The sequence below is a fragment of the Mustela lutreola genome, chromosome 7 (assembly GCF_030435805.1).
Source record: "Mustela lutreola isolate mMusLut2 chromosome 7, mMusLut2.pri, whole genome shotgun sequence".
Lineage (NCBI taxonomy): Eukaryota > Metazoa > Chordata > Mammalia > Carnivora > Mustelidae > Mustela > Mustela lutreola.
In genome coordinates, this window is record NC_081296.1 from 76,513,073 (window position 1) to 76,538,034 (window position 24,962).

Here is a 24,962-nt window from a genome sequence, read left to right on the forward strand (position 1 = left end):
GCTGCTCTGTAGCTGGGACTGACCACAGAATTTGCAAGGCCCAGTGCAAAATGAAAATGCAGAGCCCCTTTCTGGATCAGAAAGCAGGCAAAAGGACTTTTTCTTTCTTTTACAGTCTTTCTTTCCACCTGTCATGGTGTCTTTCATAATGTTGTGCTACTTGGGGCACAGGGATACTCGATGGGCAAATACAGACCCTCCCAGTTGCCCGGAGGCCCCCCACCCTATGACTCAGTCCCCTGACTGTGCACCCAGTCCCCCCATTCTTCTTATGCACTGTCAGGCAGAGGGCAACAGTGTTGGCTGGGCAGGGAGGAGAAAGATCAGGCAGTGGAGAACTTATCCCCATTCCCAGGGAAGCCACAGAAGAGGTGACCCTGCATGAGTTAAGGGTCCAGGTTCCCCATACATCCCCTATCCCATTGGACTTCGCTTACAAATTCAAAGATAAAATGATTAAGAACTTCCGTCCTCTGACTGCAGAGCGTTAAACCTGCTCGTGGGTGCCCCTCCTGAATTCTGAGCCCTATGTGACTGTCTTGGCTGATGGGCTGCCCAAGCAGCTGGCCTTCCTGCTCCTCTTCCTCATGCTCAAGGGAGCTTGAATGCCAGGGCTGGTCCCAGTGTGCACCAGGCATTGTGCCTGGCTCCACTCCCCCCACCCAGCCTGAGGCGAAGGTCCATATTAAAACAGACAAAGAGGAAAGCAAAGTAGAAGACTCAGTGCTCCCTAGGTTTCTTCTAGAACACCGTTCAAACTGTTTTAGTGTACAGGGGGTCTTGCATCCATTACATCAGACCCTGTCTCCCTCCAACCCTTTAAAACCACTTTACTGAGGCATAATTGACATACAATAATCCTCAAATACTTAAAGTGTACAGTCTGATATGTTTTAACATACACGTACACAATTGCGAAATCATCCCCAGAACCAAGATAACATTTTCTTCCCCCTTTGGTAATCCATCCCTTCATGTGCCCTGTCCTCCAAACAGCTGTGGATCTGCTTCCTGTCACTATTGATTAGCTTGCATTTTCTAGATTTTTATGGCAGGGTAATCCTACAACACGTGCTCTTTTCTCTCTGGCTTCTTTCACCCAGTACACTGATTTTGAGAGCCACTCACGCGGCTGTGCTCATCAGCGGTGTGTCCCCTAATGCTGCCGAGTTGGGTTCTATTGCATAGTCAAACGACGGTTTATCCCTTCATTTGTTAATGGATACCTGGGTTGTTTCCCAGTCTGCGCCATGTCCTATAAGGCTACAGGGAATGCTAGTATACAAGAGCATTGTACGGTAGATACAGGTTTAACTTTTTAAGAAACTTCCAAATGATCTACATACCCCCACTTTCCCACCAGTAGTATATGAGAGTTCCAGTTGCCCCACATTCTCACCAACTGCTTGGCGCGTGCCAGGCTTTTAATTGTAGCCATTCTAGAGGTATCTGTTTGGGGTCTTAATTTGCAGGTGCCTGATTTTCTGATGATTTTGAACATTTTTTTACTAGTTTCCTAGCCATTCATGTATCTTCTTTTGTGAAGTGTCTGGTCAAGTACTTTCCCTGTTTTTTAAAAATCGGTTTGTCTTGGGGTGTCTGGGTGGCTCAGTTGGTTGAGTGTCCTGACTCTTTGATTTCAGCTCAGCTCAGGATCTCAGGCTTGTGGGATCAAGCCCCAAGTCGAGTCTGCTTAGGATTCTCTCTCTACCCCTCTTTCTAGCTCTTCCCACACCTCCCTCTCTAAAAAACAACAAACAAAAATTGGTGTGTCTTACTGAATTTTAAGAGATTTTTATAAACTGCATTCTGGATTCAAGTTCTTTGTCTGATTTGTGTTTCAGATATTTTCTCCTAGTTTGTGGTTTGCTTTATTTTCCTAATGTCTATTATAGATCAAAAATTTAAAATTTTTGATGAAGTCCAATTGTCAAGCTTTTCTTTTACTAATGGTTCCTGCTTTTGTGTGTGTGTTCTAAGAAGACTTTGCTGCTCCATGGTCACAGAGATTTTTCTCTTGCTTTCTTACAGAAGTTTAATAGTTTTATATCTTTCTTTTAGGTCCCTGATCCATGCTGAGTTATTTTTTCTCTATGGTTGAGGTAAGGGTTGACGGGCTCTCCCCTCATAGATATCCAGTTGATCTAGTGCTATTTGTTGAAAAGACTTTCCTTTTCCTGTTGAACTGCCTTAGTATCTTTAGTTAAAAATGGGCAATATAGGGGCGCCTGGGTGGCTCAGTCAGTTAAGGGTCTGCTTTCGGCTCAGGACATGATCCCAGTGTGCTGGGATTGAGCCCCCACATCAGGGTCCCTGCTTGATCAGCAACCTGCTGTTGGGAGTGTGGTTCCCTACTAAGTTCACAGAAAGGCCCACTTCTCTGGGTAGCTCCTAACTGGTGACTAGATATAGTGGGGGTGCTAGTGCTAGCCCTTACCATGCAGGACAAGACTCTTCTAACAGGAAATCCTTGTTTCAGGACTCTCCATTTCTGGCCAAAACTCTTGCTCAGGACTACGGTGTGGTCTCAAGCCCTCTCCATACAATTCTTCCTTCCCTCTCTCCTTTCACAGGTGTCAGACTAGCACTGGGTTCTGACTGTTTCCCGACCTGTTTCTGCTCCCTCCTCTTTTATCCTTCCCATTATTTTCCCCTATAAATCTCTTGCATATCATATCTAATCTAGTCCTGGTGAGAAGTCTGACCTTCTCAAAGGTCCTTAAATGACAAACTTTGGTTATTTTAGGTCTTTGCATTGCTATATAAATTTTAGAAATCAGTTAATGAGATTCTACCAAAAAAAAAAAAAAAAAAAGGTAAAAAAGAAGAAAGACTTCCAGAATTTTAATTGGTAGTTCCTGGACTCTGTAATCACTCTAAGAAGAATTGTTACCTTAACAGTATTGAGCTTTATGTCATATATATGTATATCGCCATTTACTAGGTATTCTTCAATTTCTCCCAACAATGTTTTGTACTTTTCAGTGTAGAGGTCTTAGCCATCTCTTGCTGGACTTCCTATTTTTATGTCTTTGGGGACTACTATATTGGAATTTTAAAAAAAAAATTATTGTCCAATTGATTGCTATTAATGCCTAAGAATACAATTGAATTTTGTGTATTAGCCTTGCATCCTGAAACCTTGCTACTATACTAGTGCCAGTAGTTTTGTCTCTGCTCCCCTTTCCTTTTGAAATAAAATTTTCTTGGGACCCCAGTGCTGTAATAAGAGTGGAGTGTGGTGGGGTTATGGACACTGGGGAGGGTATGTGCTTTGGTGAGTGCTGTGAAGTGTGTAAACCTGGCGATTCACAGACCTGTACCCCTGGGGATAAAAATACATGTTTATTAAAAAAAAAAATTAAAAAAAAAAAAAAAGAGAGGAGTGTGGGTAGCTGATTTTCCTCCTTCTACCAGCTTCTGTCTCCCTCACCAGAACCCACCCTTACCTTCAAAACTGATCTGGGGAATTTCTGAAGAGCCCCAAGACTCTAAGTAACCTAGCTAAACAATCCACTGTTCCAGAGAAGGGGGTATTTACTCAGCGTCTCCCCCAATATTTTATAGGTGTTTTATCCCAATTTAGTCTTTAAAAGAAAACAGAAATACCTTGTAAGATAAGTAGAAATGATTCCCTTCTAAAGGTGAAGAAATAAGAGATTAAATCTCCTTGAAATGGCCTCAGTTGGTTGCTGTCTACAGAAGGATTAAAATGCATCTGTCTGACTCCAGAGTTCATGCTCCTCCCTCCTGCCCCAACCTGGCTATTTCCCAGGCTGACAGAGGCAGACAGCTGTGAAAGACCCAGCTTTAGACTGGCTCAGCCTGGCATTCATTTAGCACATGAGCTTACAGGTCAGGAGACCCCCAGGGTGCCGACAGCCCAATCTTGTTTCCCAGCTTCCTCTTCCACCCACAGTGCTTTTGGAGGATATCCGTGACCTCTTGCTCACCCGTCTGACGGGACTGTTTGCAGGCCTAAGCATTTTTTACTTCTGTGCTGCCTTAGCACAGAACATCTTAGACCTGGGTGATCCAGTTTGCTTTGGGTTCTCTTCTAAAGTCTCTGGTCACCTTCCATCTGTCCTCTCTGATTTGTAGTTTGGGAGACATAGTTAACATTTCTCCTTAGAAATGTTAGAAATGTCCCCCCCGGGGGATGGGCATATTTAGAGTATCTATCCAAACCTCATTGAAAAACAAGCTCATGATATTTCTACCTAAATGGGTAGCTAATTCCTAATTTCTGCTATTTCTAGGGATTCCACCACCCTTTTGTTTCCTTGCCTCCTTGACTTCTCCCATTAAACCACCAACCCTAGCCCATTTGCTTCCAACCTGTTTTGGGTTGGGCTCTATTTCTGTAGCTGTTGCCCAGGCCAGGGCCACATCAGCTCACTTTCGATTAAGTCAAGGATATCAAAATCCTGACCTTCTAGTCTCTGGACTCCCTCAGCCAGGGTCAATAATACATGGACGAGAATCTTTCCTTTCCCTCTGGCACTTTTTGCCACAGGTATCCACAATCTAATGATATTCAACAGCCAGGAGCCTGCACCAGCAGATTTTGGATTGGTGCCCGAATTTCTGTTCACTAAATCTGAACCCCTTTTTTCAGATGTTTAAGGTTATCCATCTCTCAGCATCCCATATCACCACTTTCATTATTCATACTATTGCTCTGTATGGAACTCTTTCAGCCAAGAGCTGAAACCCAGGCTCTGCTGGTCCTCTTAAATGGGGCCTGATTATTCTCTCTTGCTTGCTTTTGCCTGAATGCCAATATTCAAATCTCCCCCCTCATTATAAACCTGAAGCCTCTATTTTCTTATCCTAGGACTTCTCCTCTAACTCTTTCCAGGCTTCAAGATGTGAGTTCCAGGGTAAATCTTTTAGGATATGCTTGTAAATATCTTATTTGCTATTAAGCTAGCTCTGGTGAACAGAAGTTCCCACATTAACTGGAAATGAATATCATGAGGCTATGAGCTTCTTCAAGACAAGGACCATGTCTTATTTAACTTTATATCACCAGCACCCAGCACAGTGCCAGGCACATCATTTAAGTACAGTAAACATACGCTGGATAAATGAACACCACATTGTGGTGCTACCCCCACCCCCTTCAGCAAGTTCCTTAAATACAAAAGAGTTTCAACTGCCTTATCTGGAAAATTGTACTTAGAATCCTGACATCAGAAGTCATGAACATTAAATAAGAAAACCTATGTAAAGGTCCTAGCACTGAACTTGGCAGAGGGTGCCATGCATGTGAGTTCACACATTCCTACTAACTTTATAGAAATATTGTCAGAACCATGGACTTCTCCCAATTGCTTTTGCATGTCAGTGTATTTTTGCTGGGTCTTCTTTTGAGGCGGTATCAATTGCAAGCATGGGAGTTTTAATAGTCTTGGTCCAATAGGACTACTGTTAATTTCTGGTGTGGGACTTGGCTGCAACAATTCTGATATACAGATACATGCTGGTTTATCTTTTAAAGGGACTCCATAAATGCATACTCTGTTTGGATGCCAGGCTTCATTGACAGTGGAGACTATCTTCCCCTCCCTTTCTTTGAACACTCACTGTGTTCACTGTAACACTGAACTTTGCATAGTTATAACTAGCAGGTGGAATGAGAATTATTAATCCTGAGGATCTGTTAAATGAGTTTCATGGATTTAGTAATTTTTATACTTCAAGTGGCCATTTGTCCCTAACATGAAATATGTCCTCAGTTTTTCTATCTGTAAACTAGAGGTAATAGTTTGTACTCTCACCCCCTTAGGATTAGCATTTATCATGATACAGAGGAAAGAGCACTGGACTGGGAGTCAAGAGAACAGAGCTCTATCCTTCATAATGACTAGCTGCATAGACCTTGGGCATATCATTCAACTTAGTCCCCTCACCTCCAAAATGATAAGTGTAAATTAAGCAATTTTTAAGTCAGTTCCCAAGCTTAAAATGATGGTTTTTTAAAGGAGGGAAACAAGTTAAGTAACCCCCTTCGTCTACCCAAGGACTTTCTATGCACTCTGCAGAGAGGGGGATTTAGCCTATACTGGCCATAGTAGATATGTGGCGTCTATATGCCAACCATAAGGCAGGAACTCAAAGAAAGTATATGCATGTCTTATTGAGGACAAGAACCCAGGGAAGTAGAGGCATGTGGATTACTTGGGATGCTTTTGCACAAAGTATATCATTATTTTTGTACAAAAATCGAACCTAGAACTATTCATTCTTTTCAGACTTCCTAAGCTGTGCACCAGCCCTCTGACCTATGGTTGGAGGGATTACCCCTCAGCATACCCCAGCAGAGAGGGATTGGAAAAAGAAGCGGGAGCTTGCCTCTTCCACCTATTGGTGTGTTAGTCCCCTCTCCAGGGATGGACTCCAGTGCAGCCGGCGAAGAGCTGCCCTTGGTGTTCACTTGATGATCATGCAAAGTTCAAGGCAGGTCATGCCACTGTCAGCTCCAAACCTTCCTGATCCATATAACATCTCAGACTCTACATGTGCCCATATATACCGTCATATTTTCCAGATGTAGGAGAGAGCCAAAGGGTTTCTAATTAAAAGACCCGAGTTTGAGTCCCACCTATACAAACTGCATGGCTTTGGGCAAGACAGTTTAGGTCTCTGAGCCAATTGATATAAGGATCAACAGAAATGGGAATGTGTAGGGTGCTTTGTTTCACGGCTAGTCATGGCTGAACTCTTTTACAAATCTTTTACCCAAAAACTGTTTGAGGGAAGTTTTTAAAATTATCTAAGACTGATCCTTTTGTTAGGGAAACCTAAAGAGCGGGCAACAACACAAGCCAGAGGCTTTAGAACCAGAGGGGACAGGGCTCTGCAGCCCTGCAACTTTGAAGCAAGGTCCTTGGGGCAAAGCTCTGCTTTCTATAGTGTCATTTCTCCCTCCCCCTGCTTTGGCCACACCCGGGTCCTCTTCCCCACCACTTTAACTTGGCCTTGACCCATTCAGGATCTTGGTTTGGCTTCCTCCCCACCTGTGCAGTCCCTAACTGTTGTGGGGTGGGGATGCCCCCCAGAGAGCCCTGACTCAGTCTCTGTCCTCACAGGAAAGTGTCCCTCATAGAGCCCTACACCCCGCTTCATTTGGGATGTGCATCATGGCAAGGAATGGCGACACGCCCGGGGCCCACCGTGGCCACAGCCCAGCCGAGTGCCCACCTCCAGTTCATAGCCTGTGGCAGACATTGAAAATGCAGGATTGGAGTCACCCCCAGCCAACAGAACCGGGGGTAAGAAGACTTGTCCGTGAAAAGTTACCTGAGTCTCCACTGCCAACCCAACTGCTCAGTTTTTGCTTCACTAAGACTGCAGAGACTATTTAAATGTCTGTTTAAAATAATTTCTGGTGCCATTGTGGCACAAGAAAGCACCTAGACAGTGGCAGGGGGGAAACAGGAGGGGGTTGGTGTCAGAGCAGACCCTGGGTTTCAAGCCCAGTGTGCTGATTGACTGTTTAGGGAACATATCGGCAAACTGCTGAACCTGGCTTACACAGGTGTAAAATGGAGATGCTGATGCCTTTGCACAGCTGTTGTGAGGATTAAACAGAACTGCACATTGCAAAGTGCCTAGGCCACAGTGGCTGCTCCAAGGGTTTTGTTTTTTCTTCTTTTTTTTTTGCTTCCCTCTCACTAGAGAAAAACCAGATTACCCCAAGTATGATTCCTTCAGGAGGGCTAAAATTTTTCTGTTAAAAGTAGTACTTGACCAAGTTCCTGCCTAATCATTTCAATTCAGGTATCACGGTGTCCAAACTAAACCGATTTGTTTGCAGCACAGATCTCCCATGCCGCAGGAATGTTTGGCAGTGGGCATGTCCCCTGTTATACCTCCTCCCCCCAACACACCCTTACCCCCACCAACCCAGTCCTAGCCAAGACATGAAAGAAAAGAGCCCTCGAGTTTTGTTTAGGATGTTTTAGACACCAAATAATGATTATGATGAAAATTCTCATTCATGAAATTAAAACTGCCCTTTTCCCTAGGAAGCCTTCGCTAATAGCCTTGTTTTGATCTCCCGCTTTAGGATTTATACTGAGACCATTCATGTGTACATGTGTGTATCTCAAGTAACTAATCCCAACACAGCAGAATGCATTGGCTTGGTTTATAATGGCCAGTCTATTCGGAGTATTTCATTGCAGATTTCAAATCTTGCCATTGTTTGTCCATCAGACGGCTCATTAAGACAGCCAAAATGACAAGCTCTGCAGTGCCCCTGGCCCTCTTTGTTTCCTTATACATAGACAACACACAGATGACTGGAACCTCAAAGGACAGAGTTTGAAAAATCTTCAAGAACCACTGCAACAACTTAGCTGTCACTTGTAATATGTTACTGTTATCTTTATTTTTTCCCCTTCATATTTAGGAGACCATGGTATACCTAAAACTGGAAATGTATCCAGACACAGCCAACAAAAGCAGTGTCTTACTGTTATTTACCCAAGTTCCTTAACTTAAAGCTACAGACAGGTTTCTACAATAATGCTCACACTACAATATAAGTACATAAAACCATTAGCTCTAAGTGACAAAGCTATACATTTCTCTGTACTTTCATATTACATTGCTTTAAAAAGAGTGGCCGCAATTCAACTTAAAATACCCAGTTGCTAACTTCCGAGCAAAAACAATCACAAGAAGAAATCCTCTCTGCCTCAAGTTGTTAGCGGTAACAGAAATACAAGTCATAAGCAGCCTTTAAATCAAGTGTAATCATATCGTGCTGATCATAAGGAGCCTTTTCTCAGCAGAACATTAATAAGTCCCGGATTTTTCTAGGATTGTCCCAATTCTGGATGCCCTGACCCATTGCCAAGCTCTGTATCTGAGACAAAGTATCCCATTTTCTGATTCTCAGAAGATGACAGCAGACTCTGTCCCCTCTGGTTCTAAAGATTTATTTCAGCTAGCCTCTCAATTTAAAGATAAGTGGCACATGCAATTCTCATAAAAAAACAAAGTATCACCATCCTAACTTGGGTTTATCAAAGCTGCAATTTTCTAAAGTCTGTTTGCTTAGATCTGTGATGTCTCTGTGTAATGTTGTTAAGCTCAATCAGGAAGATTTTTATTTCACTTTCACAAAACATCCCCTTTTTATGCCCCATGCATACCCCCAAGTGGGTTACCCCTTAATCAAAGGGGTACAGATGGAAAAAACAATTGTTCCTCATCTCCAGCTCCAATTTTCTAGAAAGACATATATTTAAGTCTTTAATTCCTGGGTACCTGAAAAAGCAAACAAGGTACAGATGGCTGGAATTTCTCCTATTTTTAGTTTTAGAATGAAACTTTTTCCAATAGCAACGAAAACAAATAGAAAAATGCTAGCTTTTGTGCTATGAGAGAGAGAAAAAACAGTCCTTGTTATTTGCAACAAAAGAACATCATTTGCTACTGGAATTGACAACTGTATTAAATGGCTTAAATTTGGAGGTAAAATAATTTTGCTATTCTTTAAATATTTTAACAGTCTAAAAATACCCTGGGGGGAATATACGTAACCCCCTAGCAGTGCATACCACTCAGGGTGACATTCTGCACGTTATTTTTGCCACAGTGTGGATTTTTTCCCCCTTCAAATGAAAACCTACAGAAATAAACTCTGAAAAGGATAGATTGTTCCCCCCTTCCATCCTCATGTCAATGAAATATTGAGTGAACTGTTTTCTGATCACAAAATTTATTCCAAGTTGTCTAAAACAAAATCAAGAAGCAGTTATTTAATAGAACATCCTATTAAAAGTTAGCCAAAACCAACTAGTAAGATCTCAAAAGAAATGCACATATTTCAAAGAATTTTATTCTCTTCAATAGTTGCATGAGTTTTTGTTTTTTTTTTTTTTTCTTTTTCAGGAAAATGTGCAAATATCAAGGTTACCTGGGTCTGCTGGTCACTTCTAGTTTTTGGACTCTTGAAGATGGTGAGTTTTGCTAATGATGCGCGGCTGTTTAAGAACCGGGTGGCTTTTCTGGCAATCACTCTTTGTGTGCCATCTTTTATAAAGGTGCTTCTTGTTGCTAAGAGATCAGTTGCTTAGAGACCAAATCATTAAAAAAAATATATATGTCAGGGGCCAACATAAATTATAACCAAATTTTGTCATTTCAGCTGGCCTTCTGAATGTTTGGCTTTTGTAATAGATCGTAACGTACCAAGAGAAGCCAATTACTAATCACAAATAGAAAGCCAACCATGAGGAGGAGAAAAGATCTGTGCGTGCGCTCGCATGGGCAGAGAGTAATGCTACGGATTCCCTGTGAAGGAGATGCATCGTCGTGAAGCTCTTGGAAACTTTGACTCCTAGTGGGCGTCCTGGATGCATCCTGGGAATATAGATTCACACAGTCACACACACACACACACACATGCACACATGTGCACACATGCATGCACGTGTGTGCGCACACACACACACACACACACACACCTGTCCCAGGCAAACTTGAGCGCAGTTTGGAGTCTGAAAACGTGGGAATTGTGAAACCACTTGAGCCGTTTCCAAAGGGAAATTAGGAAAATGTAGGGTAGAAATCTGAGGTGATGTTAGCCTTCAGCCAGATGTCTTCATGTTTGAACAACTGTCAGTGCTTCAGGTGTGTGTGCTGTGGGGAGGGGGCTCCGAAACAAATCTGTCTTTTCTCTCCTACCCTGTAGTCAGATGCAGCACTAACCAGGAGATGGAAGTGTGTACAACTGGTTAAGCCTGTAAGGTTTGGCTTTGGAATTCTTCCTCTTCCCCTTTGGGGTTGCTTTGTCCGCAAAGCCCCTGTCCCCTGTCCCCTCAAACTGTCACCCAAGTGTTACCCCTCCTAAGGACATTGGCATTTTAGGAACCTACTTTTAAATCAAAGACCCTTAAATTCCTTTAAATTCCATTCTAAAGGAATGGTGGGACATTCCAAGCTTAGTAGGTAGGATGGCAGATATTTGGGAGCCAGATAAAGCTGGACATAACCCTTTACTGTAGGACTCCATAATATAACTCCCGTGTCCACTTCCCTCCTCTCCCCCTCCCATCCTTCACGGCTCTCTGCAGTCTCATCTTAGGTGAGAAGCAAGCAAGCAAATCAAAAAAAAAAAAAAAAAAAAAAAAAAAAAAAAGAAAAGAAAAGAAAAAACAAGAGAAGAGGTAAAAAGAATACCTGGGATCCTAGAGATTATTTTCCCCCTTTACTAGCCACCAAAACGCTTGTCATTGGGCTTGACTGTGATAATGAATACTGTACAGGTGGAGGAGGAGTGAGGGCTGCGGGCTGGAGCAGATGCAGGGGCAGGGGGTGGAGAGGTCCAGCACGGTCACTCTCTAGCTCTGCTAGAAGAGCATCATCTCATCACTCATTTACAGGGTAGATGTAAGACCCACAACAAGCTTCAATTTACTTAGCTATAAATGGCAGTTAAAAAAAATTACAGTCTGTGCAAATGGAAAGGGGCTAACGCTTGTAGAAGTTCATTACAGGAGGAAAGGAAGTGATGAGGGAGCAGGAGGCTGGCTGAGAACAAAGCAAAAGCTGGCGCCTTGCACCCCCCCTCCACCCGCTCCCCCCATATGTGTAGCATTCCTCAGGCACCCCTGACTGCCATAAAACGATAAATAGTTAACTTGCTGGAGATCACAATCCTGCAAGACAGGAGTCTCCCTTGGTTTGCAAATGTCCTTGAGATTTATAACAAAGAAGTTACCTTATCAATAGCCCAATTTCCAAAGACACAGAACTCAGTTCCTCAAGCCTAATGTCACCCTCCCCTCCATAAAAAAACCGAAGGAGGTAGAAGTAGAAGGAAAAGTAAATAAAGTTAAATTTCTTCTAAACCTAAATCTCATTAACAAGGATGCTTGATAGCAGGAATGTAACATTCCACCAGGAGACTCCCAATTGTCTTTACTTGATAGTAACCAGGCCTTCTATATCCTGATAGTATTCTTTGCCCCAATAGCCCTTCTGAACACGCCTTTGTCCTCACCTACCCAACTCCTGTGTATATAACCAGCCACTCCTCACAACCCGGGGCAGCAGCTCTTCCTGCCCACGGGTCCTGTCCCCGTGCTTTAATAAACCACCATTTTGCACCAAAGATGTCTTAAGAATTCTTTCTTTAGTCATCAGCTCCGAACCTCACCCCACAGAACCTGACTTAGGTTCTGGGACTTCATCAGAAGTGCTGAATTTCCCCAACCCAAGCTGCAAGCAACATGGACACAGAGCACTCGAGCATCACAGAATGAACTCAGGTATGCTAACTAGGCATACATTTTCCCTTAGACTCTTTCCTCTTCTTTCTACTCCCCCAGATTTCTCTTGATTGCCTCATTTTTATTTATTTATTTGAGAGAGAGAGAAATGGAAGCAGAAAAGGAAGGGATCTGAGAGAGAGGAATTATGGATGGAGAAAAGAAAGAGAAATAAAAATGTCCAAACTCATGGTCGGTCCTCAGGAAATGCTAGTTGAAAGAATAGGGAGAAGAGGCAGTGCACTTGACTATACGTTCCCTGAGGCAAAACCCATCTTTGCTTCCCCCCCCCCCCCATTCCAAGTACTTTATACAGAGCTTTTGCACTTAGAACACAATCAAATGTTTTTGTTAAATTCTAAGTCAAAGGACAAAAAGAGCAGAAGGGAGGGGCCTGAGGGATTGAACTATTTACTTGGCCCTCTATTCTGTGTGCCTGGTTCCCTCCAAAGGAGCATGTTCTGTAGACATTTGTTTTTTACACCTCAATCCAAAAATACAAGCCTGCCCTTCTTCTTACCCATCCATTCTAGTCTTTCTACTTTGCCTCTGATTGGCTCTCCCTGGCCTTGTGGCCATTTGCTTTGGTTTCTTAGCTTCTACCTCGGAGATACGAGGCCCCCCACCTCCCCTTCTTATTAGGAGGCACCATTCTGGATCCCAGTACTTGCAGGCTCCAGGCTTTCATCTACCTGGGTGGAGGTGGGGAATTGCTGTGGTCTGTGAAGGATCCACCCAGTTGTCAACACGGTGTGGCTGAAGTATTGAAATTGACTTGGATCCATAAGGGCTTTGTCTGCAAATGTATCAACTTTGAAGATTTGAAAGGATTTTTTTTTTTTTTTTTTTTTTTGCATGCATGTAACTGTTTGTAAAGAATGTGATCTGGTGTCATTTTGGATCCTTCTGTATGGCGGACTACTTACTCACAGGTACATAGAAACAGAGAGTCCCCACCTCTGCTGGGAAGCTGCCCAGCCCATGCAAGCTCCATATCCCATCCTCGGGAATTAGGGGGAGCAGGTGGGAACTCAGAACAGTGGGCTCCTGCCTTGACATCAGGAGATGATACACTGAGAGACATTAAGCCCTAAGGCATTCTCTGCAGAAGTGGCTGCCCCTGCTGGTGCATTTTGCTGGGGAACCCAGTGTCCCAAACCCACTCCTGAGAACACAAAAATCCTGATGCCATCAACTGCCTACTGCCCAGTGGTCAGTGGTTCCTTTAGGACTTTCCTCTCCTACTGGAAAAGCCAAGACCCCATTTCTAGAAAGGCTTACACAGGACCTTCTTTAGGTAGGAGGTAGAAAGAATCCACTTGTATCCTGGGACGTTCCAGTGCAGTACTCCATAACTCTGTTCATATTTCTCCAGGAAATTCCCAGAAGAGGCTTAAAGAGGACCATGACATGCTAGATAGGAATAGACACTGCTTCAAGTGCTTGCTGTCCTCTCAAGGAGGACCTCTGCATGCAACCTAGTAGAAGCCTGACCAGTACTAAACAAGGTTGTTTTTCCCAAACAACATTACCTTGCCAAATGCCCTGTGTTAGTGTGTTAGGCAGAAAGCTACTCTTAGAAGCCAGGGCACAGGGGGCAGCAGATAAAGGCCTGCCCTGGAAAAGTCACCTCTAGCCACCCAGCCCAACTGTAACTATTAAAAAGTAGTGTTTAGGCAGTGAGAGCAGCAAAACACAACTGCCTCAATCTGAACTCTAGAGTACCTTTGGGAGGCATGAGGTGAAGGGGCAGAAGGTCTGGTGTGTCCCAGGAGGCAGCTGCTCAGCCTGGCCAGAGGTATGGCAACCAAGCTTGCCCCTCTGCAATCATGAGTGCTTCTCTAGACTCAAAAATCTTCATAGTAGTCCACAGGGACTCTGGCATGCTATGACCTTGAGACACAGAGGCCTGGGTCAATAGCGAAAAGACCTCAAGACACATGGTTATAGTTGCCTCTTCTGGTCATACCTCCTGTACCCCCTACTCCCTACCCCCCTTACGGTCTTGCCTCCTCTTTGCAGTGGCCTTAAGACATCACATTTCATCCTTCCAATTTGGCACATCATCACAGCTCTGCTCAGCAAAAATTTCTCTAAACATCTTGCCCCCCCATCCATATTTTATGCCAGCTTTGTGGGGTATACACCTGTGCACATGCACATCCACTAGTTCTCCAATAATTGCCTAAAGAGCAAAGCCAGACACGGTGTATCACTTGGGTGCTCGAAAAAGGCTTGTTCTTGCCCCTGTCACCAGCAGTAGACCTGATCAACTATCCAGAAAAATTTACCTGTAACAGCTCTGTCCCTTCCCTGGTGCTGGAACACCCCATTTTCTCTCTGCCCTCTCCTCCTCCACCCCTGCCACCGAAAATATGGTTTCTGCCCACACCAGATTCCCAGTGCTGTGGTCATACCAACACTCTGGCAGCTGGCTTGCCATTTAGGGAGCTAAAGCAACCCTCTACCAGGAAGGCCTTTGAGAAGACTTGCTCTGACATGTTGAAGACCACAACTAAGAAGTCCACCAACCACTGCTCACTCCAGAGTGAGCATATGTATCCAACTCATTTTGTTACCAGACATTCATTCAAGGCAGGGAGCTCTTGGACTGCAATTTGTGTGATAACGTTAACAAAAGAGTGCAGCCTAATAAGCATCACCATTCATCCCGGTTTTACTGCTTTGCTTGAACAAAGAACCATGATGTTCTTCTCATACATTGCCTGACCCTGGTTGACCCTAAATTGATAATTCACCTCTAGTCACTGCCTTTGATAGCTTACAGGTATTAATTATACCCATCTGTTAGGTAGTTTACTGAGGGAGAAAAGACCGGGGAGAGGGATGGGAAACAAGAGAAGAATATTATGTGGTGGGGGAAAAGTGGAAGCAAAGAGAAGTCTGGGGCCTCTTGAACTTCACAAAGTGATGTACATACATGAATAACCACACTGAACAAATTCTACAGTAACTACTGACTCTGAAATCTTCTAACCCTTTAGAGAAAAAATTGCAAATTACTACTAATTGAAATACAATTATAAATCACCACAAATGAAACACAATTATAAGCCAGCTTGTTTCACTAAAGTGCAGCTAACCTGAGCAAAATTCTCATAAACTAGTTTCCATCCTCCTATCTCTTATCTGACCCACCTTGGAGTCCATCTCTCCCTATCTCCTTCCTCTCTCTACCTGTACGTCCCACCAGCCATCTCTCATCTTCGGGGAAGCACCCTCCCTCCCACACCTCTGGATGCCATCGATCAAGCCAAGGACAGACACGTATCTTTAAGTGAAGTGGGCTAACATAAAGGCAAAGAAACACTAAACTGCTCTGCCTTGAGGCGCTTGTTTTATTGGATTTTTTTTTTTCCTTCAAAGTTTGATTCCTGTCTGAACCACAGCCTTCACAACCAGCAGGGTACAAAGTGCTTTTTATTTCATTCAACACATCACATTTTGAGGCCAAGTGTGTCCTGATTATAGTGGGTGTGTCCAAAGCCCACTGTGTAAGGGCCCGCAGTCCTCTGACAGCTTAAGGGAATCCTCCCAAGAAGAGCAAATATTTTCATGCTGTGTGTGCTCCAAACATCATTGTCTCCTCCCCCTTTGGGGTTTCCCAACATTCTGCAGGGGATTTGTTGATTTGTAAGCATTGACCAGGCAACCAGTGAAAGGTTGATGAAAATCACCCAGAAGAAAATAAAAGGCAAGGATCCACGCACGGGAGATACACTGGCTGAAACACGAGCAAGAAGTTGACACCTCACACCCATGGCGTCTTGAGAGAGGTAAGCTGTGGCACATTCAGAACACACCTCTAGGAGGCCTCTAGAGGGGACAGGAGGTGCTGTTCCAGTCTTGCTGAGGATGATTCCAGCAGGAGAAGCTTTCAATTCGTCCTATCATTTCCATCCATGGGGTGCCGTTGATAGAGGGCAAGATGGACAAGAGTGGGGCTTGCCACCATGTATTCCTCCCACCCATAACTCATTCAAGTGACTCCCACTCCAAACAAAACTTAGACTTTTGGGGATGAGCTAGGAAGTTTGTCAGTCTTTCTTTTCTTACCTGTCCTTCCCAGTCCCCTAGACTAGTCCCAATCAAAGTAATCAAAAATATGTGCTTCCAAAATTAAAGAAAAAAACAACCAAGACTTTAGCCAAGAGAGAAGGCAGCATGCAACTAATTAGTATGGCTGTTTCCAAGAGGCACTTTAAAGCATGGTGAACCCTGATGTGCCATGTTCTTTGGCAAAAAACATTTGATTTGTTTTGAGTCAACCAGAAAAAACTGAGCCCACTTGAACTGGGGGCTTCTTTCAGTGCCGGTTCCTTGAGGATATTGTGGGCCTCCTCTCAGGTTCTCAGGCAGCTGTAGCTCAGACATTGGTATCATGGTCTGCAGAAGGAGTCTGTTTCCACACAGAACCCTCCACTCCCGGCCTCTCCTCCTCTCCTGGGCCCAAATACCTTTGCCTGGAGTCTCTGCTGGCCAGGTCTCCACTGTACTCTCAGATGGCCCCCTAACTCCAGGCGTTCAGTTAAAACTACCAAAGTAATAGTAAACAGACTCCTGATTCTCTTCAGTGATTGAGGGTTGAAGCTCTAATAAAGCAGACAGAAGCACCATTGTCTTAATGGCCAGCCCAAAGCAGGTCTAGGTAGCCCGCTGATTTTATGGGCAACTAACAGGAAATTCCAACTTATATGCATCTTGGGAGGTGGGGTATGAATTGAAAGTGGAATGTTTAAAAGTTCGGTGCCTTATTGAAATAATCTGTGGCTGACTAGATTTGAGAGACGTAAGCTAGAGTCTTAGTGGAGTAAAATGTAAGTGATAGCTACTTTCAGGTAATAATAACTAAAAGCACCATGAATTTGACAAATCATCTTCAGGCACTGGAATCTAGTTTTCCCAGCCTATCTCCCCTGAAGATTCATGAACCTCTCAAGAGTAAGGACCATGTCTTACTCATCTTCCTATCCCTGGGCAGCTGCTGCCTATAGCACTCCATAACTGGGCAGTGAGTTTGGAAAGAACGGAACTGTTTATGCTTTGCCTCACAACCCTGCCCCTGCCTTCCCTGGTCTTCCTCAGATCCTGGCAGCTGAGGTATCTGAGCTGGCACTCCTGCCCCATTCCCAGACCAATCATGTCTCAGACAAGGATTCTCATTCTGGTGGCTCTCAGCTCTGCCTGCTGTCCAGTGTGGTACCAACTCACTGGCCATGACCCAGGAATTCAATTTGGTTCTTGGTGCTCTGGAGCCGACCCATCATGTTCCACAGCTGCTACTCAAGTCGGTAGATTCTCCACCAACCCAGGGCCCCTGGGATTCTCCTGCTGACACTGAGATTTCTTGCATCACTCAGTGGCTTCACCGCTGAGTACCAAGGGGCATGCACTGGACCTCTTTTGCTTGTTCTGGGCCAGCTGTCCAGTGAGCACTCCAGCTCTGGCTCGTCACCCCACTGCATGCTCCTGCAGCCCACTATGGAGACAGCTGAAGGTCCCTTCTCCCCTGAGCCCGCTCCCCTGCTTTTATTCCTCACCCTCTGCCCCCACCTTCTGTCCTGCTCCCTGGAAACAGAGGCCCTGCTTGTGAACCCCTGGCCCAACAGCTCACTTCCTGTTAAATTCAGATTGCTTTCAGTGGTGACAGCTACTTCTCTGCCCTAGGCCCGATCTTTACTTTGCCCTCCGATGGGACACCCCCACCTCCATTTCGTGAGCCCCCAGTACTGACCATTTGTTTAAATCAAGATAGGAGATCACTGTGTCCTTTACCCTTCCAACTGGCTCTCCAGTTAGCACCATCTGCCCACCATTGATGAGAGAGGGTCCTGGGGTCTCCCAGCCTTTCTTGCCAACCTTCAACACAACAAAGGGATCTGGTATGGTGGTAATTACCGCACCCCCAACACACACGCATGCACGCACACACACACACACACACACACACACATACACACTTGCTTTCCAGCTTCCTTCTTGCACTGCCAAGAGAAATGGAAGGTGAACTAACCCACAGGGGTCATTCTGAAAGCACATAGAATGAGTTTTTTGGTTATTTACATTTTTCATGGAAGCAGGGGACCTGGGGTACAGATAGATCTCTGAGAACCACACATGCTGAAATTATCTTGGACAGCCCCACTTTCCTAATGTTTTATTCTTTTCAATGAAGGGTATTTTTTATTAATACACATATTTTATTAATGTGTATTTTTATTAATACACATGTTTATATGTGTATTTATATGTTTATATTTCAAATGCCTTGTTAGACTTCATATATATATTTATATTCATATATATATTCATATATATTTCCAAAAACATTTGAAAAGAATCCCTTCTCAAATCATGAATTTGGGAAAAGAGGGCCCCTGGATAAGGAGGTAACCAGGTCACTGCTTGTACAGCTCTCGGGATGTTTCTGGACATGGAACAGCTCTCCTAGGATGTCCCTGTCCTGGAGCCCTGCCCCAGGCTTCATGCTCCGAGAGTCATGCTCTCAACAACAGGGGTGTGAACTTGGGTTTTGCTCATCATCTCTCTTGGCTTCTTCCTACATAAGGCTGCAAACCACCATCCTGTCTCTAGCTGGGTGGGTACTTTGGGACCTTATGTTATGCTTTGAGGGCAGATTTGTCTGCAGAACTCTCAGCGGCCCACTGTGACCCCCCTTTTCTCCCCACTTTCCTCAGACAGCCAGGATATAGGATCCCTGGACATCCTCCCCAGTCCTTGCCAGAAAACTTTGCTGAGTCATCCATTTCGTTTTATAAATGGAAGGTACCCCTTTCACCTTAAAGTTATTTGTATTTTAGGCCTTTTTTTTTTTTTTTCAGTGAATCAAAGAATGAAAACTAGTCCCATTAAAGGAATTTTATTGTTGATCCTCAGGAGAGTGGAGGAGCTGGGGGAGGCTCCCTTCTAGTGCTCAAATATCCTACACACACTCCTGCTGCTAGGCCCAGCAGAAGCCAGTGAGGGTCAAACATGAACAGCCCTCACATGCCTCCAACTATGCCCCTTCCCCACCACTGAACTTCAGGACTCCTAGTGGGTGAGTGAAATGCAGACAGCAGGTGTGAGACTGAGGTTGAGTTGCAAAACCATCTTTTAAAGGCCGCCTTCCTTGGCTGGTCCCAGCCTACATGGGCCCGCATTCCCCTAACTCCTCAAGAGTTTCACATTCTTACTTCGCTTCCCAGGAGTCACCTGGGGATGAGGCAATGTGTTTCCCTTAGCACAGTGCCTGGCACATAGTAAGCACTCAGTAAATGTTAGCTATTAACAATAAAAAGAATAAATCCAGAGTGGTATCCATGGGATGCTTGCATAGGAGCTGCTAGGAGTAGTCAAGGGGCTGAGACAGGGTAGGCAGCTTCATTCTCAGCACATTATAGCCTGTTCATTTCGTGTACCTGAATTGAAGGGAGTTTCACTTCTTTAAAGTGGAAGAGGAATGCCTGTTGGCCAAATGACAATGATAAGAGCTCCTTACTCCTAAATCTTCAAGAGTTAAAAAAAAAAAAAAAGTTTTCATGCAATAGCTAAACATCCCGCTCAATGCCCAAGATGGAAATTTATGACCAAAACACTACCCATCTGCCTTCTGTTTTGGCCATAAGAATTCTAATTGGCCAGGTGATGTAGACAACTTTCAAAGGACCTGGCACCTTCTACAGACGGAGGTGAGGCTAGTGAGGTGTGTTAAAGCAATTAAGCAAGCAATATTTGTAAGATTCTCACCTAAAGCCAGGGAACAGAAAGAGAAACAGCTGAGATTCTGCCCTCAGAGTCCAGAATTAATATTGCTGACTTAAAGCGTGGGATCACAGCAATGCTGTTTTCCCTCCTCACCCTGTCATGTTGCTTTGCACAGAGTGGTTAGAATTTTGCCTCCATTTCCTGAGACTCTGGACTTCCAACTGGTCCTTTAGCAGTGCCTTGACTTCTAAACTGGTTAGCTGGGGCAGAGGCATGGATCCTCTGCCTAAGACCTGTCAGACTTCTTGCCTGAGGACTAGAGCCCAGAACCTAGGTGTAGGTGAAGCACCCACTTCAGTTTGAATATCCGCAGGGCCCCACAGTACTGTCCCCAAGCTCTAGATTGAATGTCATTAGGTAGGATACTAGTTACACTTCTCTTCCCTCCCTCGACCCTCAGATTATGTATCATTTTGGTCACGGCATGCCTAAATATGGCAGAAAACTGGATTGGAGACAGATTATAAAAACCTTGAAAGTGAAGGTATGGAATGAGGGATGGGGACACTGAAGGCTTTTAGGCAGGCAATTCATATGATCAGAGCTGTGCTTCAGGCCGTGGATTGAAATGGGCAGAGCCTAAAGGCAGAGAGGTTGGCTCACAATCCAGGTTAACTAGCCCTCAAGGTGGACAGGAGGGGACCCATCTGTGAGATGGTTCAGAAGAACTGACGTGGATTTGGGGAAGGGTAGGGGAAGGAAAGCTATTACATTAACTGGACAATTGCAAAACCATCTTTGTATGCTGTCTTCCTTGGCTGGTCCCAGCTCCTGTGAGCCCACACTCCCTAACTCCTCAGAGTTTCTCTCTAACTGGAGGTCCCTGCTCAGTTTTCCTGGAATCACCTGGGAATGAAGAAAGCGTACCTTACAGGGAAATAAATGTTCATGCTAATAAAAAATGGGCAGAAGGACCAACCTCTAATAAGTGCTTATTACAGAAAAAGCATTGGTAGCGTTCATGGAACAGGCAAAAACAAAAACAAAACAAAACCCAAAAAATTGCTTCAGGAAGTGTAGAACCAGGATTCTAGCCTAGGGGTGTGACCCAAAGTCCTTGCCCTTTGCACTGCAGAGTGTTTCTCTAGAGAAGCCAAAAGGAGAAGCAAAATAGAGTGTGGAAAGTGGCTTTGAATATGTTGAGGGGCTGGCAGGCCAGGCAGAGCACACCATCAGCGGTTCGAAATGTGAGCACAGAAATCTGGAAATAGATGAGGACCAGAAGATACAAATCTGGGAGTCAGTTGCATGACCGTTACAATGGAAACTCTGGGGCACATCAAATCTCCAACACAGAAGGTAGAGATCAGGGAAGAAAGCTCAGGCTGGAGACCTGAGGGATACCCTCGGCTTAGAAACCAATAAAGAAACATAAAAGGAGCCATCAGAGTAGAGGGAAACCAGGAGAGGATCATTTAACCAGAGTCCAAGGAGGACCACATAAAAATAAGAAAGAGAAACCAGTGACTTAGAACACTTGACACTGACAAAAAATTAAAAAACAAGCAAGCAAACAACAAACAAACAAGAAAAGGCTAGCAGCTTCAGCAAGGAACACAGTGGTGCTCTCTATCAATCAGATCCAGTCAGGTGGTGGGCAGGGGAGCTGCTGAGAGAGCGAGGGTGGACTCTTCTTTCAAGAATTTGGCATTAAGAGAAGAGAGGTCTTGGAAAAGGTGGGCAGGGATGGGGGACCTCTTTGGACCAGTCTAACGAATGAATTGCACACCTTTCTTCAACAGTTTTGTAATGCCACCTTTCAACCCCAGCTCCTCCTTGGTAGTAATTCTGCCACCATCATCGGCCTCTCAAGATAGTTACTCTTCAATACAATGCTGACATCTGGGAGATCATCTCGTCCAGTCCTCCATGCAGCAGTGGGAATGGCTCAAGTTGGCCAGGGGTCTTCTAGATCCAAAAATCCCATAGAAAGCTTTGCGCATTTTCATAACCTGGCAAATCATATCTAACTTTCACAGATTTAGCCTGTTCCTTGGCCTCTTCCCTTTTCTTCTGCCTTTGAATTGGAGAGGGGCCCATCTAAGAGAAAATGACATGAAAAACCAAGGGGGAAGCTCCCTTTACTTGGGGCCACGGAAGCAGGAGCCAAGTAGGAGTGACATCCAGCCCCTGCTTCCTTGCCAGGCTTTGGATGCCTCTGGAGGGGACACCTTTTTCTAAATTGCACAAAAGAGGGTAGTAGACTAGTGGGGCTCTGCCTAAACAGTTGTGCTAGGAGAAGGACTGGGTAGAGAGCAGCTCTCTCCTCAAAAGAAGCTATTTTCTCTGACGGGGGTCCTTCTGTGGCCACAGGCCCCAACCCCAGAGCCCAGGCACTCCCATTTCTCTGCTTAACATTGAGGGGCATGTGGGGAGAGCTGGGAGTCAGTGTTCCACAGGACATGATGGTCTTGAGTAGAAAGGTCTGCCTCCCTCCAGGAGGAACACTGGCTCACATAGGGAAAGGGGCCCAGATGATGTGCTGAGTTGTGGGAACAAGCCTAATGCCAAAGAGTGTCAACTGCAGAATTTGCCCAAATTCTTTTAAATAGAAAATTAGCAAGTCTGAGCTACCCGCTCCTCTTGAAGGAGGCTGATGAGACCAGACTCTAAGAGGTTAAATTGTGTGGAAAACCCTTACTTTTAAATGGAACTACATTTAGTCAAGAACCACTTGTGTAGGATATGTCTTCAAATATTATTGCCATTTGCCAGAGAAAATGTGCTTTAATTCCTTGATGCTGAGGAATGTCTGATACGTTGTATAATGAAACTAGAATAATTGAACCACTTGTTCATTACAAAGCTCTCTAGCCAAATACTCTAAATTCTTCAGCGTCCGAGTGGGCTTGCAGTGAATTAACAACGTTCTCTTCTTAAAAAAAAAAAAAAAATAATAATTATTTTGAGGTAGGACAAAATATTTACAAAAGAATTTTTGTGAAGCCTTACTAAGTGCTTTTTATTCCCAGAAGGATCATGCATTATTCTTTGTTGCTAATGCCAGGGTGATTCAGAAGGACAAGTGAACCGTTAGCCAAGGCATTAAGCAAGAATCCAGACCAGCTTTACTCTGGCCATTTTTCTCTCAGTTCCCACCAGGGATCATCCCCTAACCTACTGCCCCTTTCATGGCGTTCCCACAAAATGGCCTTGCCTCCAGGTAACCAAAACATCAATTCTGCTACCTCCACCTCTCCAACTCCCTTAAGCTGGGAAGCCCTATAAAGGCAGAGGCCATGTGGTATTAACATTCTGGTCATCAAAAGCGCACAACGGAGTACTTCACACCTAGGAGGCCCTCAGAAAGGCATTGATGTTGGGTATAGAGAGCTAGAGTTAAGTGAGATACTAGAATAAAAATGGAAAAAAATCCAAACTCAGACAGATGCTTCCTCCACCCCCCTGGACTTGACGGAGGTAGTCAACTTCTTTGCATTTCCTGGGAAGATTAAATGAGGTGCCAGAGAATCAAGACTGTTTGGGGAAAGAAAGTTGGCCTTGTCATGGATCACAAAACTCTGGCAGCAAGGGAGTTGAGGGAGTGGAGAGAAGAGTGAAAAAAGAGAGAAATGACTCAGTAAAACATGGCCCGGCCAACCAAGGCAGGCATAAGGATGTTTCAAGGTGTGTGGGAACATTTTAAAGATCACAGACAGGTTGATTTTAAGGCCAACCAAGGAAAGGCCCCTGGGTTTCAGGAAGTGGCTTCTAGATCTCCACTGTTTCCAGAAAGGTGAGGCTAGAAGCCAGATGGCAGAGAGGTAGAAAGGGCTTGGGAGGATGGGAGGCAGCAGGGCAAAGACCACATTTCCAGAGCAGTAGGGAGATAAGAGGTAGGAGGAAAGAGTCTATGTCTGACTGGGGCAGGGAGAGGGAGCAGTTGCTGGAGTTCATTTTACAGCAAACCTCCGGGTAGGACTTATGGTAGAAAGGGCCTTGAGAGAAAGAATCTGAGGAGCAGAAATTAAGTACATTCTTCCTCTGAGATTAGAGGATTTGAAAAAGAAAAGAATGGATGTAGATTTGACACGCTTTCACAAGTACCCCTCTTCCAAGTCAAGATGGTGCACACTATCGTCTCTAAACTGGTGATCCTTGGAGCCAATTCATGGACCAGTGTCTTTCCACAGTAAACTTCTCACTGAAATGAGGTTCTTTTTATATAGAGCTCAACTCAATGTGAAGGACTGTCCTTTATGCTGAGACTAAATCCTCTACTTTTTTGGTATTAATATGTTCTTTGCTGAACACGAAATGATGATAGTAGATCAGAGTTTGATTTTTCCCTCCATGTCTTTACTTAGCAAAAGAAAACAATGCTATTCCTTGTGAGTCCTCCTTCTGCCACCACCAACATTCATTTTTCATGTTCCTGTTTGTGAAATAAATTATTGAGAGTAATTTTTCTGAAATGAAGGTTTATATGCCTCTAAAATAGAGTTTTAGAAAATGGTTATTTTAAATGAACTATTTTGGGGAGCCCAAGAAAAGGCATTTCTGGTTTCATCTCCCTGGTTAGGACTTACAACCTCATGCCAGTGTTTCAGTTGAAATGAAAATTATTTCCTTTGAGGATCACCTTAAAGATGAGTGGGAAACCAAGTCTTTTTGACTCAGTGGTTTCCAAAAGGACCAGGTGACGACTTTTGTGTACACCTCCTTCCAGAGACACCAATGAACAGGTTTGTGGTAGTGGTAGACATCCAGGTTATGCAGTCCTAAGATCCCAGACCTTTAAGCCTGGAAGGAACTTTAGAATTCCTTTTTGTCATCTCTTCTGGATTAGTCTGTCTGAGGCCCTGTGCCCAAAGCCACACAACCAACCAGCAGCAGTGCCAAGATGAGAGAGGCCCAGGCTTCAAATCCCCAAGTGTCCCTCTC

At 44.4% G+C, this 24,962-nt stretch overlaps 1 long non-coding RNA gene across 2 annotated transcripts in view; it reads left to right on the forward strand.

The window, feature by feature from the left end:
• The window catches only part of LOC131836284 (uncharacterized), a 204,195-nt gene that overhangs the window by 157,261 nt on the left and 21,972 nt on the right, over window positions 1-24,962 (forward strand). Inside the window, exons 5-8 of one of the 2 annotated variants that reach the window (XR_009355575.1) lie at window positions 9,910-9,981; window positions 10,712-10,762; window positions 12,159-12,290; window positions 15,930-16,087. This is a non-coding gene — a long non-coding RNA (uncharacterized LOC131836284). Of the gene's footprint in view, window positions 1-9,909; window positions 9,982-10,711; window positions 12,291-15,929; window positions 16,088-24,962 lie in introns of both variants that reach the window. The other variant, XR_009355574.1, reaches the window with a different exon arrangement.